Source organism: Theropithecus gelada, unplaced genomic scaffold, assembly GCF_003255815.1.
Source record: "Theropithecus gelada isolate Dixy unplaced genomic scaffold, Tgel_1.0 HiC_scaffold_15883, whole genome shotgun sequence".
In the NCBI taxonomy this organism is placed as follows: domain Eukaryota; kingdom Metazoa; phylum Chordata; class Mammalia; order Primates; family Cercopithecidae; genus Theropithecus; species Theropithecus gelada.
In genome coordinates, this window is record NW_020257640.1 from 447,663 (window position 1) to 461,927 (window position 14,265).

A 14,265-nucleotide genomic window follows, 5' to 3' on the forward strand; every position below is an offset into this window, starting at 1 on the left:
TTAGCATTTGGGCTGCTATAACAAAATACCATAAACTGGATGGCTTACAGACCACAGAACTTTCCTACAGCCCTGGATGCTGGGAAGTCCCAGATCAAGGCACTGGCAGATTCCATGCCTCATGAGTGCTCACTTTCTGGTTCACTGATAGCACCTTCTTGCTGTGCCCTCACATGGTGAAAGAGGTGAGCAGGAGTCTTTTTTAGGCCTCTTTTAAAAGGGCACTAATCTTACACATGATGACTCTGCCCAGTGACTTCATCACCTCCCCACATTCCCCAGCTCCTAATACCATAACTTTGGGGGTCAGCAGTATAACATTAATTTGAGGGGAATGGAAACATTCAGACCATAGCAAGAATTAAGTCTTTGCACAGCAGTGGAAGTTTGAATTGCATGTCTACATCATTTCAGGTAACTTGACATTACAAAATCAAATAGAAGCCATTCAACTTGGACTCAGGATAATGCTATGACCAAACAGACACGTGTCAGAAAGCCGAGATACAGTTCTCATCATTTACCATCTATGTGACCTTAGGTGAGTTAATCGACTTCTTTAGGACTAAACATGCTTGTTAATAAAATATAGACATTAATAATACTATTTTATACATAGGGTTCTTATGGAGACTAACGAAAAAAAAATCACAGAGAAATATAAAAAAAGTGTTTACCTCAGTGCATGGTGTAATGGGAACATTCAATGAGAATTCTCTTATAAATGCACTCAGTTATGCTGCATGAAGCCCAAAGTCCTCAATATCTTAAATGCCCTGGCTTCCCGCTGTGCCTCCCACCCCATTCCTCTCATACCCTCCCCTCACTTGCTATGTCTGTCACACTGGATTCCTTGATGTCTTCAAACACATGAGTACAATTCTTCCTTATGACTTTGGTGTTGCTTGTTCCATCAGCTATAATGGCTATCTCCCTTTGAGCAAGTGTTTGCTCAAATGCCACCTGCTAAATGTCATTCATGTGTACCATCTTGTTTAAAATCACAACCTGTTCCTCAAGTCCCACACCAATGATCTCAATACCCCTTACTGAGACCTATGGTTTCTTTTTCTCACTGCATGAATCACCTTCTAACAAATTATATATATATATATCTCCACACATATGTGTGTACATATACATACGAGTATGTGTGTATATGTGCATATAGTTTATTTTTGTATTGTTTTTGCTTACCTATGAGGGCCAAGATTTTTGTCTATTTTGTACACTGTCTCATTTTAACTACCTACAAGAGGACAGGTACATCATAAAGGCTTGATAATTGTTCAATAAAAGCCTAGTAACTAGGACCATAAAACAAATACTGCTACTGTATATCATACATGTTATTAATAAAGAAAAGGTGTTTTAACCAGGTGAGTTTATCAAAACACATACAGAAGTCCCTTGTTATCTGTAGGAGATGTGTTCCAAGACTCCCAGTGGATGCCTGAAACACCAGATAGTATCAAATCTACGTATACTGTGTTTTCTCTATCTCATAACTGAGAGAACTACTAAGTGATGGGCAGAGAGTGTATACAGTATGGATATGCTGGACAAAAACATGACTCATGATGGTGTGGGGACATTGTGAAATTTTACCACGCTACTTAGCACAGCAAGCAATTTAAAACTTATGAGTCATTTATTTCTGAAATTTTTCGTTTAATATTTTCTGACCACGGTTAACCATGGGTAACCAAAATTGTAGAAAGCAAAACTTTGGATAAAGGCGCTGCTGTATTGCAGACTCTCTGTGCTCAGCACTATGCTAGCAGAGGGCGATACAGAAATGATGGTATACACTCAAGAAGCTCATTGCAGTGAATGCTGGGCAGTACCATCCAGGAAACATTCCCAGTTAACTTCAGGTTTTGACCCAATCTAGAAATTGCATTTGGTCAAAGAAAGTTGTTTTGCCCAAGACCATGTCTCCTTCCTGGTTGCAGTCTGCATCCATTGGCCACAATGAGAACATAAAGCCTGGGTTTCCTTGATCTAACTCCAGTCCTCTCTTAAGGACCATTGCAGTTCAGAGGTCCTGATGGAATAGATTGAGATCACCATGTGGCTGCAACAAAGCCCAACTTCTGTCTCCACTCAGCCCTGCTTCCTACACTGTCTCCAAGGCCTAATTCCAAGAGCTTCCCCAGTAAACTTCCTGGATGCTTATCGCCATTTCAGAATCTGCTTCTCAAGAAATCCAAAGTGCAACACTCACATTCATTTTTTTCTATTGTGGTTTAACAAGTCACCACAAACTTAGCAGCTTGAAAAAAATAATTAATTCATTATCTTACTGTTTGAGAGGGTCAGCGTTCCTGCATGTTTTGCTTGCTCTTCCACTCAAGATCTCCCAAGGCTGAGATCAAAGTGCCGGCCTGCTACACCCTCATTTGGAGGCTTTACAAGGGACAACATCTGCTTATAATCTCACCAGATTGGTGCCAGAATTCAATTCCTTGTGGTTGTAGGACTGAGGTCCCACTGTCTTGCCAGATATCAGCCAGGGGCTATTTCAAGCTCCTAGAGGCAACTCTGAGGTCCTTGTCCTGTGACTTGCCTGGAGGGGCTCTCACTTTCAACTTTCAAATCTCTGACTTCAGGAAGGGCTCTGTCTCTGTTAAGAATTTGCCTGGCCGGGCGCCGTGGCTCACGCCTGTAATCCCAGCACTTTGGGAGGCGGAGGCGGGTGGATCACGAGATAAGGAGATGGAGACCATCCTGGCTAACACGGTGAAACCCCTTCTCTACTGAAAAATACAAAAAAATTAGCCGGGCGCGGTGGCGGGCGCCTGTAGTCCCAGCTACTCGGGAGGCTGAGGCAGGAGAATGGCGTGAACCCGGGAGGCGGAGCTTGCAGTGAGCCGAGATCGCGCCACCGCACTCCAGCCTGGGCGACAGAGCGAGATTCTGTCTCAAAAAAAAAAAAAAAAAAAAAAAAAAGAATTTGCCTAATTAATCAGGACCACTCAAGTAATCTCCTTCTTAATTAACTCAAAGCAGAATTATTAGTAACCTAATCTTATGAGCAATAACCCATCATATTCCCAGAACTCCAGAGGAGATGAATATACACAAGGGGGTAGGGATCTTGCTAGCGTCTGAGAATTCTACCCAACACACATGTCCTAGTGGAAAAGAGAAATAGATGCGAAAAATTATAGTGTTATCTATGCTCTGTTTGAGGAAAATGCATAAAACAGAAGGAGCACAGAGTACCTGAGAGTCAAGCAGGTTCCTGGATAAGGAAAGATGGTATTTAATTAAGAAAGTTAAGGCAGAAGAAGGTTCTCTATGCAAAGAAAATGGCAAGAATCAAAGCCCAGAGATGAATTCTAGCATGATATGGCCAGAGTATTATAAAGAACTTAGAATTTACTGAACATCTGTGCCCATGGCCTGGAGGCACGTATCATGAGATTTGCAAGGAAACAGAAGTCCTCAAGAGACTTCACATTTAAATGCCAGGTAATTTTTTTAAAAAATGTATTTAATATATACTACACATTTAAATGCCAGGTAATTTTTTTAATGTATTTAATATATACTAAATATATGTTAACAACTGTGTCCCAATCAGTATGAATTAACAGAAGAGAATTAATTACTTGGAGATTCCAAAAGTCAGAGTAAACTTTATTCTTTATTCCCCAAAAGTAAGAAAAATTTATATGACAGTGGGTGTAGGAGGGAAAGCTGTGTTTCTGGCTGAGGGAATAACATGAGCAGATTCAGGAGGCCCAAAGATGAAAGGCACTAGTTAGGAAGGGGTGGGAAAGCAAACAGAATAGCAACTAATTATAGCTGAGGATTCACACTGAGAAGAAAAGGATAATGTAATTGAATGGAGGTTGAACCATGCCCTAGAAGACTTTAAATGTCAGGCAGAGGAGCTAATATTTGATGGAAGGGTATATAGGGAGCTACTGTAAATTCTTAAAAAGGGAAGTTTTGAATAAAAACTACATTTGCACAATTAGTCTGATGGTGATAGGCAAGGTCATTCAGCAATTCCAATGGGCTTTGTGGTCGTCTAATTTCATGTGTTTTCAACAGTTCTAAAAATTTTATTCCGGTTTGAAATGCAAGAGGCTCTTTTCCTGGCTACATATCATTGCCACATTGCTTGTGATTTATTGCTATTGTTATATTTCCTTCTGTCATTTCAGTGGGATTTTTGGGTGAAGGAGAGGTAAACGCATATGTTTAGTCAGGCTTCTTGAACTATAAACTCTGTATTCTTTACATAGTTAAGTTTACTCTCCTCTGTATGTATTACTTGAACATTTCACGATTTAACACAGCATTTCCTATGTTACTTTTAAAATCTCCTTAAATATGGTTTTGATGGTTGTATGCTGTTTCATAATACAGTTTCACTTCAATTTACCTAACTTCTCATAGAATATTTGTTTTCTTTATCTATCTAGCTATATATAAACGTCCTTATTTGTTTCTATATGTCAAACTGTAACTCATGGGTAAGCATTGCAGAATGAAACAATCACAGAATTTCTTCCCAATGTAAAATGCATTTTAGAAAAAGATCACTGTAAAAATTAACTAGGAAAAGGTCTAAAATACTATTTTTAAAACTTTGAAATTTTATAAACAAATTAAGAGACCCCAGGAGAGAGTGTGGCTTAGTACAGATTTCAGTTCTGTCTCTACTTCTGAAAAATTGACTGTGGGAAGAAGAGACACCTGACAAAGCCTGAGGAATCTAACCAAAATCTCCGATTTGAAGAAAACTAAACTGAAGGATTAGAAAACAACCCAGAAAAAAAGTTGATTTTTTTTTTCCTGAATACTAAACTCCCCCTGTAATGGGCCCATCTTATCAAAAATGGAGAAAATGACAGTAGGATTTTTTTTTCAGTGCCCTAGAAGGGACTGGGAGAACCAGGCAAAGACCAGGGTATACCTTTATAGCTTACTCACTCACAGACACACACATACACACATACATTCAATCCTGGAAAGAATAAGCTCTGATGTAGGACAGTTAGCAAAACAGGTGGACAGAGCCTACATCTCCAACCAGTGTTGGATAGAGCAGCAGCTGTGTTCTGTCTGCCCTGCCTGCATTCCAATCACCCAAGGCATCTACAATAAAATGTGCATAGGATGAAATATGGATTACAGCTCAGAAGGAAAGACGAATGAGTTGCATTATCAGAGTTCCTAGAAGGTAAAACTGCTCATATGAAGCATCAGTGAAATTAAAAAAATAAAAAACTATGCAAGCCTAACACAGAAAAACAAAGATTCAAAAAACAGGAACAAAAGGAATATCAGACATAAAAATAAATGACACATCCAACCTAGACAAAAATAATAATAATAATGCAACAAACTAAGGAAAATTCCCAATTAGGACTTTAAGCTATATATAAATATTGTTTTAAATAATTAAGTAGAATAAAATCTAAAATATTAAATAACAAATAGTAATTTATACTATGGCTTTATATAATGCTATTCTAATTTTCTCATTACCCACAATAAACTGCTAACAATCTAACAAACTATAACAAAATCACTATAAAAGCACAGTATATAACATAAGCAAAAGAGAAAGGAAATACTTTTCTCAAAATGTCTCAAAAGAACAAAATTCCAAACATATATACTACTGATTAAATCATATCCTACAATTATTACCAAATGGAATGCTTTTATAGTTTAGAACATCTGCATTCTGGTTAACAGTGACTTCTGAGCTTTCCTTGAGTAAAATAGTATTTTCTTTTTCTTTCTAAAAGAAAGAAAAAGTTCTTTCTGCAACTCTCATACAGCAAAATGAAACTGCTTGAATTCAGTTACCAATAGTGACTTTTCTCATGTTGTTCAGAGTATCATGATTCATGGGGCCAATCTTGGGAGTGGCTCCTCTTTGCAGCTCCATTATGTGACTTAAGATGAACATTATGAAACAGAGATTAAAACCCCATATTATCCTTGATAAAACTGAGATATGTAAAAGTTAAGCAACTTGCACAAGATTAAGTAGTAAATAAGGACAAAGCTAAGACCTGAAACCAGGTCTGTCTGACTCTCAAATCTACATTCTTTCCAATCAAGGAAGTCAACTTCATTTACCTTTCTCTCTTCGTGTTCTGAAGACACACAGACTGGTTTGGGGTAGCACTCCTGGCAGTGATAATTGCTCCCAGGCAGCTCACAGCTATCCTAAGGCAGTTGATGTATAACTGTCAGCCATGCTGAGGGTCCACACCTTCTCTCAACCCAACCGCACATTCTAGGAAAAAGTTCCACGTGGTCAACATTTCCTTCCTTGGGTTAGGATGTAGAAAACAACAGTCTATCTTCATTCCTAAACTAGCGAAACACAGAAGGGAACGGGACCAGGATTCTTGCAAAACTTAGATAAATATCCATTTTTATTCCCCCACTCCCACCATGCGTAGGGCTCTGAACCAGCGCAACTCAAATTGGTCTGGCTCTCATAGAAACCCAAAGAGTCCTCCATTGTTTCTGACTGTGACCCTGATCACCTTCCATCATCTATTCTTTTGTGTCCGAAATTGCACTCCTTTGTTTGACTGTAATCTCCTCAGCACTTGGACTGTAAGTTTCTATGCCTTACTTAACCCCCAAAGTCCCTGGCTCAAGAATAGATGGTGATTTATCATTAATCAGATTAGTGAATGAGCTTCAGCTTAGTGCAAATGTAGACGTGAGAAAACTCCTAGCTAAAGACTGGACAAACGAGGACTCACAGGTGAGCCAGCCGCTCCTCCTCAGTTCTAACCAGCTGTACGTATTGAGAGCAGCCGGTCACTCCAGCCTCTTCCATTCTAACATATACAAAACTTGGTGTTCAAAACTTTTTAATTATTGCTCCAAATCCTTTTCCACTGAGAATTCGATAAAGGAACTTGGAATAAGGACGGCCCCTGCCAGCTTCTCTGAAATTTCCTTCAGCTTTCAGTGTTTACTACCTCAGAGAACACAGAGCTATTCCTGTTAACATGTCAACCACATCAAACAAAGAGCTTCCTAAGTAGACACTTAGGGGAGATTTCCAGTGAAGGGAAAATTGCCATAATGCTGGTAAGTGGATGAGCTGCCATCGTTGGAAGGGAATTATGGGTGAGAGGATATGCCTGACTAAATGTAAAATCCATTAAGGCACATTGCAATTAAAGACGATTCCTTAAAGAGCTCCCTTCAAAAATGAGCTTCTAGGGAGATGGAACCAAGAGCCCTATGTTGTCGCTGGATGGCTATGAAGGACCACTGCCAGATGAGCATGAAAAGGGAGGAGAGGCTGCCTGACTGTGCAGATAGGAGATGAGTGAGGTTCTGGGCCTTGGCTTCTCTCTTTCTTTTCCTTTAGGGCCTCTTTGTCCCACTCTGCCTACTACTTCCGGCCACACAATAATTCCAATACTTAACTGAACCACCTCGTATGGAGAGAATATATATATATATTCTGATTCCATTCACTTCATCTGAAATAGATTCATAACTTTAAAGCATCCTACTTGTGTGTGGTTGGCTTACATTCCCTTTTAGTTTCTGGGTCCAAATCTGTGCTCTTAAAGGGAAATTGGGGTGGGGTTAAATGGTGTTTGTTGATCAGTTTTGCTATGTGACCAATTTTAAGCTAAATGCCTAAATGCTTTACATGCTATTACATTTAACTCCAACAAAAAAAAAAAAGAAAAAGAAAAAAATAAATCTCCCTCCTTCAGAGGAAGTAAAGCTATTGATTTTAGGCTTTCTATTTTTCTACCATTTGTTCCCAAATACATTCCTTACTGGAATTTCCTATAAACCGGTTATTTTTTTTCTGCAGGATCTTTCTCATAGTCTCCCTTACTATTCAACTACTATTCAGTACCCTGCAATATTTGCTGTACCTCCACCCACCTCAGTTTTTAACAGGGTTTTCCTTTTCCATTGTTCTGTGTCTTTGACCTCCAAGTTAGAGCGTCTTCTGTATGCTCTCCCAAGCTTTCCTCTCTCTTTCTAGCTCCTTTTCTGTTCTTTGTTTGTTTGTTTGTTTGTTTTTGAGACTGAGTCTCGCTCTGTCACCCAGGCTGAAGTGCAGTGGTGTGATCTTGGCTCACTGAAACCTCCGCCTCCCAGGTTTAAGCGATTCTCCTGCCTCAGCCTCCCTAGTAGCTGGAATTACAGGCGCCTGCTACCACGCCCAGCTAATTTTTGTATTTTTAGTAAAGATGAAGTTTCACCATGTTGGCCAGGCTGATCTCAAACTCCTGACCTCAAGTGATCCACCCTCTTTGACCTCCCAAAGTGCTGGGATTACAGGCATGAGCTACCGTGCCAGGTCTGTTTTCTGTGTTTATATAATGTTTCACCTTCTCTCTCCAATCGTGGCTTATCTTTAATATTTGCTGGACCTGGTTATATATTTCAAGCCCTGAAAAAAAACTTTCATGGAATATGTTATTTTATTTTTGCTTATAACTCATTGATACCAGTATCGTTTTCAACTGAAATTACACAGGAGAAAACTGAGGCACCAAGGGACAGAACCAAGGTTCGATTCTATACCCCCTCAAGTACATCACTTTTCTAGACAGAGTGTATCTAAAATATGCTGATTATAATACAAAATACATACTTGCATATTCAGTCATCCTATTCTTACAACCAAAATCAACATCTTCTTGTCAATGGAAATCAACATGTAACTGGGAGCAAACCTGTAATAGTGTATATTAGTATACAGCTACATATAAGGAAGGGGCATTTTGCCACAGAGCAATTTTAAGGTACTTAGATTCATTATTCTAAAAACAAAAATGTCGCCTGGATTGTAAATTAGAGACATCATGTGTTAATCTTTTTTGTGTGTGGTTGTTCCTTCCCCCATTTCAAACTTGCTCCCATAAGAGTTACCATTTAACGGTAACATTTCACACAGAATACAAGATGCATATATATTAAAGGAGACAAGTATTAAGGGCATAGTCCTTGCCCTCCAGAGGAGGTGTTACACTGGGAGTCTTTTGTCATCTATCTCCACCAGGTCCCCTGGTCACAGGTTTAAAAATGGCTTAGCAGGGCAGATTTAGTTCTTAGGTAAGGTTGTCAAACTTAGGAAATACAGAACACCCAGTTAAATTTCAATTTTAGGTAATTTTTTTAGCATGAATATATCCCTTGAAATATAAGGAGCACATTTACAATTAAAAATTATTCATTGTTTATCTGACATTCAAATTTAACGGGGGTCCGACCTATGTAGAAAGATGGGATCTTTCGCCTATCCCATTATTACTAAGTCTCTTACTCTAAGAATATAGAAAAACTTTAATTAGTACATCACACGTGCCATATATGAGCATCAGGCTTATGTGGGCATTTATAATTGTACCTGGTAAGTACAGATTTCTCTGCTTGCCAGAGAGGGCAGCCAGGGAATGGTTTGAGGGAGCTCTTTCTGATATCCTTTCATAGCTTCCCACCTGAGTGTGCTGCTCCTCTAGAAGTTGTCCTGGTTCAGGTATTCACATTGTGAGTCTCCAGCTCTCCCACTCTGCGCCCAGTGATACTGAGAAGGATGGTGCTTGTGATCTCTATGAACACACAGTGCAAACCTCACTTAAGTGTTCTGGGAGGCATCAAATATGACCCAAACACAAACATTGGGTCAGACTCCCAAGGCTTGATAACAGCTGGCAACTAGGAGGGTGCACACTTTCTCCAACCCAATCCTCTACCCACAGGGAAACTTCTTTCTTGGGCATCTCTTTCCTATGGAGGCAAACGGATGTCCAGGTTTGCAGAGGCTCTATGGTTGCTTTTTCCCCCTTCATGACTGCCAAATATGCTTCTGTTCCTGCCTTGCAGTGCTTCAAAGTCGAAATGGGGTCTCAGAAGTGTCTGGAGGTTTGGAGAGGGAAAATACCACTTCAGGTCTTGATGTTGCCTTCAGGTTTCTATCTGAGGTATAGCATCACCAGTCTCCACTTTTTTTGCAATAACCATCAACTAGACTTCAATGAACAACAATATATTGAACAACTGCTAGGTTTTACTACTTTAGGTGCTGGGGATATTAGATAGAAATAATTAGATTTTCATCCTTGACACCGGGAGGCAACAGAGATGTGTAATCAAGTAAAAGATGACACAATATATTAAGTGCAATGAAAGCAGCAAAGGCAGATGCAGGATTTGTAGAGCCAGAAGCGTAACAATTTGGAGTGCACCCTTGAAGAAAAAAGAATACATCATCCTCAAATGTAAAATTAGTTGGAATGTTAATGGTAAAATTCCAAACACAATACTAATTATTAAAACACACAAAAAAATCATAAACATTATAAAATCCAGAAAAAGGACATAGTGTTTTGATTAATTAACGAAGTGACATATCTCTATAATACCTTTTTTGTACATTTTTGGCTGCAAATTCTTTGCCTATTTGTATGGCATCAATTTTGTAGCACAATTATCTATAACGAGAACAGGAAAACAATCTAATGCTGCTTCTAGCAAGTTGATCCAAGTTATTTTTTCTTAGTTTTTCATCATGTAAAAAGGTTTATTTTAGTTGCACAAATTGTTATTGGTAATACCACAAACATTTTTGGGATTGCTTTCAAGTTTGGGGAAAAATATATCAAGCTTATTTGCTGTATGAACCATGAGACTTAGAAGAATTTCCCTAGACTAGCTTCCAGCTTCTCACGTATCAAACCATATTTCCCCTTGGCTACATACACAATTCTTTTCTAGCACTCGATGACACCTTCATTTTGTGACATACTTCGGTCTCTGTGTCTTCTTGTTATGCCAGTTACACTGGTGTGGTGAGTGGTGGGACCATGTCTAGAAGCTTTTCCTACACTTTCTACTGAAGCGACAGCTAAGCAACTATAAATACACCAAACTAATTGTGCTTCTGACTTAACCTTCTTTTAGTTGGATTCTAAAAATATCCATGCCCCTCTTGCACCACTCAATTCGTGGGTAAGAAGGTCAGGAGAAGTTGGAGTAAGAAGAGGTGCAAGATTGTGGTTAAAATGCCAATTTATGTTCATTTACAAAAAAAAAAAAGCATCCTTGATCATAGTAGTCACTGTTACTAAGTATCTGTATATCAAAAATCACCTTGTACACGTTACATACATGTTTTTAAGTTTAAAATATAAATCAATCAATCAATCAATCAATAGCAAGCATCCTTTGTTGTATCCAGTGCTGGGCTCCTGACTTGGCAGGGCCACTACTTCTCCGCTCCCAGCGGATTGTCCAAGGACAAGGGCGGCATCTAGCAGAGCAGGGGAGGGCGCCCTCTGCAGGCACGTGTGGCAACCGCATTGGCAGCCTGCTGCCGCAGGCGGAGGAGGATGCTGTCAGATGCAGGCTGGGGAGGGGTTAAAGCTCAGACCCAGTTCTAAGAGCCTTTGCTGTTCCTCTCAGCTCTCTCTTCCTCTTCCCAACCAGTTGTTCTGCAGGCTGTAATTTCTTGTTTTGATCTCTTGGGAAGTGTTCAAAGAACACACTCCAGGCTTGTGTGTCCAACAAAAAAGGAAAACGCACGGTCCCCCGGCTCCCTCCTGCTGTCCCGCTCTGTTCCTTTCTCATTTTTGCAGCATTTTCTAATATTGCTCTTTGATTTGTGGCTCCGATCTGGCTTCCCCCTGAGGATTACTGCTGCTTTTGCTAGTTTTCTCAGTTTGAGTTTTAATTCTTACTGTATTGGGAGGAATTTCTCTGAGGATAATTTCTGCTGCCAGTTTGGAGAATTGGCCTCTTTTTCAGATGCTGTTCTTTCTTAACGTTCACAAGGAGTCCAGGAATCTCATTGTCTCCGTGTTCCTAGCTAGGCAGCCCTACTGGTTGTATTCTCAGACCACTCCCGTCCTGCCCCAGGCACCAGTCCACTGTGTACAAATAGCTGTTTCCCATTGGAAACTCAAATTCAAATTCAGTACAATAATGAAAAGAAGACCAGGAAAGTGGGAAAAAAAAACCAAAAAGGAATAAAATGATCTTTTTGAAATCAGTAAAAAAAAAAAAGTCACAGACATAAAGATTCAGCTCATAGAATTCCTCTTTGTTGCTTTCCTGACCTCTCAACCTCAAACTGTTTTCCTCCCTTCTTGCCCAGGCCTCTCTCCTGAGCATCCTTCTCAGATTAGACAGGTGATGCTTTGAGGTATGTTAGAGCATTGCCACTTTTTTAGCTAATACCATGTTTTAATAAGGGCAAGAATTCTCACTTTCAATTCTATTGTGTGTGGCAAAAGGAAGTCACTATATCTGTTTAGATCTGTGGGACAAGACTAAGGCCAGCCAATAAACTAATAAAACAACCTCTGGGTTTTCTCTTCTGATGATACGCTCCTGGTCACCAGAAGCCGTCAAGCAGTGCCTGGATGCCACGTTTCAAGAATAGTGTGGAGGAAGTCTGGATTAGATGATAGATTACAGTTCATTTCAATGAAGAAATATAATTTTTTTAAGTAATTTGCAATCAGATAGAACTATGAATTAAAACTTTAAATGAATTGTTCAAATTTGCTGAATTCCAACATACATATTTTATTCAACAATGAAAATCTTTTTTTTTTTTTTTTTAAAGACAGAGTCTCACTCTGTCACCCAGGCTAGAGTGCAATGGTGCGATTTCAGCTCACTACAACCTCCACCTCCCAGGCTCAAGTGATTCTCCTGCCTCAGCCTCCCAAGTAGCTGGGATTACAGGCACCCGCCATGCCCTGCTAATTTTTTGTATTTTTAGTAGAGACGGGGTTTCACCATGTTGACCAGGCTGGTCTCGAACTCCTGACCTCAGGTGATCCACCCACCTCAGCCTCCCAAAGTGCTGGGATTACAGGTGTGAGCCACCATGCCCAGCCCTAACTATTAAAATCTTTGATGTTAAAAGCACACACGTAGATAAACTAAAAAGTCATTTTCGATTGGAATAAAAACTTCATTGTTTCTTAAATGATAAAATAAAATAAAAATATTGATAGTCACTAAATTAAATCTGAATTAAACCAGTATCCTCCTTATTTTGATTGTGTTTTCTTGGTTGTAAGAAAGTATATTAAAACCTATGTAACATTGTTGTACTTATTAAATGGGGTAAAGTACTGATGATACTGAGAATCTTTTCATGTGTTTGTTGACTGTTTGTGTATCTTCTTAGGAGAAATGTCTATCCAAAATTTTTGCTCATTTTTAAATGAGGTTATTCATCTTTTTATCATTGAGTTGTATGAGTTTTTATATATTCTGAATATCAAACTCATTAGATATATGATTTGAAAATATTTAGATAAGTTCAAATATCAATGTGGGGGGTTGGTAAGAGAAGTAGTATTTGCCAATGTCAAAATATTTCAAATAATATGACTTGAAAAAAAAAGAAGAAAAGTATGTAAAGATTCTGACAAAGAAACAGACCCAAGGAAAGGGCGCAATAAAAATTATTTCCATCCTCTTTTTCCTTCCTTGATAGTTTTCTTGGAATATGAGGTCTTTGGGGATGACTTCAGTCAATGAGTAGAATATATCTGTAGCTCAATTTATTCATCTGGTTTACATTGAAATGGTATGTCTTCTATATACAGATAATATTTCTTCAGAGATATGAACTCTTTGGTATAAAAATTATCCTGAAAATGCTAAGTATTCTTTTTTTTTTTTTTTTTTTTTTTTTTTGAATGTTGTGAGACGGAGTCTCGCTCTGTCGCCCAGGCTGGAGTGCAGTGGCCGGATCTCAGCTCACTGCAAGCTCCGCCTCCCGGGTTCACGCCATTCTCCGGCCTCAGCCTCCCGAGTAGCTGGGACTACAGGCGCCCGCCACCTCGCCCGGCTAGTTTTTTGTATTTCTTAATAGAGACGGGGTTTCACCCTGTTAGCCAGGATGGTCTCGATCTCCTGACCTCGTGATCCGCCCGTCTCGGCCTCCCAAAGTGCTGGGATTACAGGCTTGAGCCACCGCGCCCGGCCATGCTAAGTATTCTTTGAAAGAAATGCCTTTTACACTCATCCTACATATATTCAGATGTGGGAGCATATTTGGCCGGCTTTCATGTAGCTCGCATATGTGGAAGTCTGCTGAGACCATGTTGAGGGGGAGGGTTGTTTGGGCAGAAATGAGTGAGTGATAAAACATAAATGGTTGGACAAAGGGGAGAAATAAATCTCTGTACAGACAAGCCTAAAACAACCGCAAATGAGTTTAGGCAACATTTTGCACAGTCCTTACTGCCTTTTAAGTCACGCGGACTTCAC